We start from the raw sequence: 2796 nt of genomic DNA, 5'->3' as shown, positions 1-2796 counted from the left end.
TGCTCATCTCTACCTTTTTATAGCTGCCATGATGCCCAGTCAATAAGGATACATTTGAATAATTTCACAATATTGTCGTGGGTGGACCTTCCCGTATTCAGAGAGGCACCTCCTCCAGTGCTGATTTTTATTCAGAATTAGCAATTTGTAAAATTCAGCTTATCTTATATATACAATGGAATATTACTCGCCATAAAAAGAAAGGAAATTGAGTTATTTGTAGTGAGGTGGATGGACCTAGAGTCTGTCATACAGAGTGAAGTAAGTCAGAAAGAGAAAAACAAATACTGTATGCTAACACATATATATGGAATCTAAGAAAAAAAAAAAAAGGTCATGAAGAACCTAGGGCTAAGACGGGAATAAAGACACAGACCTACTAGAGAATGGACTTGAGGATATGGGGAGGGGGAAGGAGAGGGAGGAGATATGGGGACATATGTATGCATATAGCTGATTCACTTTGCTATACAGCAGAAACTAACACAACATTGTAAAGCAATTATACTCCAATAAAGATGTTAAAAAAAAACAGCCTATCTGTTAACATCACAAAATGATAGTCATTGTGTACTGTGTCATGAAGGCACATACTACCCTTGAACAGTGCTTGTTCTTGTAAACTTGGGTCAAGTCTCCAGTTCTAACCACCAATTGCTAGGCAATACAGAGGACAGAGGAATATGTTAAATGATACCATAGACTTTAACCAGCAAAATATAGATGTGGGAAACGCTACAGGACAAATGATCGGTTTCTTTAACAGCTAAATTGCAAGGGGAAAAAAGAGAAAAGAGGACTGCCTCCTTTAGATTAAAAACGACAATGTGTTGACCTCATTTGGATCCTCATTTTTAATATATCCATATTTTTTAAAATTTATGAGATATCTGGGGAAATCTGAATACCAATTGGATATTTGATAATATTAATGCATTATTGTTAATGCATTAGGTGTGAAATTAGGTGTGAAAATTATTAGGTGTGAAAATGAATTCTGGTTACGTTTTTTTAAAAAGAAAGAGAGTCTGCTTGTCTTTGAGAGCAGGAGTTGGTGAACATTCTCTGTAAAAGACCAGATAGTAAATATTTTAAGCTTGTGGACCATAAGTCTGTCACAACTACTCAACTCCACCATCGTAGCACAAAAGCGGTCACACACAATAAGTACATGAATGGGCATCGCTGGTGTTGAGAAAGAAAACTTTTCCTCTACCTTCTTAGGTTCAGATATTGGGGTCTGTGAATTAAACTGATTAAAAAACAGATTAGGAATACATGCATCCCAATGTTCATAGCAGCACTATTCACAATAGCCAAGACATGGAAACAACCTAAAAGTCCATTGACAGATGAATGGATAAAGAAGATGTGGTACATATACACAATGAAATACAACTCAGCCATAAAAAGAATGAAATAATGCCATTTGCAGCAACATGGATGGACTGAGAGATGATCATACTAAGTGAAGTAAGTCAGACTGAGAAAGACAAATATCATATGATATCATTCATATGTGGAATCTAATGTTTTAAAAAATGAAACAAATGAAATTATTTCCAAAACAAACAGACTTACAGATATTGAAAACAAACTTATGGTTATCAAAGGGGAAAGGGGGAGGGATAAATCAGGACCTTGGGATGAACATACACTCACTACTGTATATAAGATAGATAACCAACAATGACCCACTGTATAGCACAGGGAACTCTTCTCAGTATTCTGTGATAACCTATATGAGAAAAGAAACTGAAAAAGAATGAATATATGTATATGTATAACTGATTCACTTTGCTGTACACCTGAAACTAACACAACATTGTAAATCAACTATACTCCAATAAAATTAAAATTTAGAAATAAAAAAACAGATTAGGAAGAGAAAAGACAGATTTTTATTCATGCACATACACAAGAGTTCACAGAAAAACATGACTCAAAAAGGTGTCTTATCTTTATAATTTGGGACCTACAAACTATCTTAATAGGGGAAGTGGAGGGGAAGAAAGGACACTTATGGAAAAACAAATGCCTTTTAGGAAAGATAAATGGGCCCTCAGGAGAATAGGTGACAGGTATACTTTTGTGACAATGTCTGGTTAGATGTGGTTCCAACTTCTCATATCTGTGATAAGAGTCAATCCTCCCTGGTTGAACATTCCTGGGGAATTTCATCACAATTGAGTTCTTCTGGGAGGCTCTGCTCTTAGGCAGATAAAAGATTTCAGAAAAAAAAAAAAAAAGCCTATTCTCAAATGACTTCAGTTCAAAATAATTTTTATGCCTCAATGGCATATGCTGGACCCCTTTACTGTGTTCCAATAAAACTTTATTTGTAAAACAGACTTTAGGCCATAATTTGCTACCTTTATTTTATTTTTTTACTAATTTTTATTGGTATGTGATTGCTTTACAATGTTTTGTTAGCCTCCACTGCACAACAAAATGAATCAGCCATAAAACATACAGATATCCCCTCCCTTTTGGACTTCCTTCCCATTTAGGTCACCACAGTGCATTAGGTAGAGTTCCCTGTGCTATACAGTATGTTCCCATCAGTAGTCTATTTTATACATAGTATCAATAGTGTATATGTGTCAATCCCAGTCTCCCAATTCCTCCCTCCCCATCCCTTTCCCCCTTGGTATCCATATATTTGTTCTCTACATCTATGTCTCTATTTCTGCTTTGCAAATAAGATCATCTGTACCATTTTTCTAGGTTCCACATATATGTGTTATTATATGATATTTGCTTTTCTCTTTCTGACTTACTTCACTCTGTATGACA

This window comes from Physeter macrocephalus, chromosome 1, assembly GCF_002837175.3.
Source record: "Physeter macrocephalus isolate SW-GA chromosome 1, ASM283717v5, whole genome shotgun sequence".
Classification (NCBI taxonomy): domain Eukaryota; kingdom Metazoa; phylum Chordata; class Mammalia; order Artiodactyla; family Physeteridae; genus Physeter; species Physeter macrocephalus.
This window is presented reverse-complemented; position numbering follows the sequence as displayed.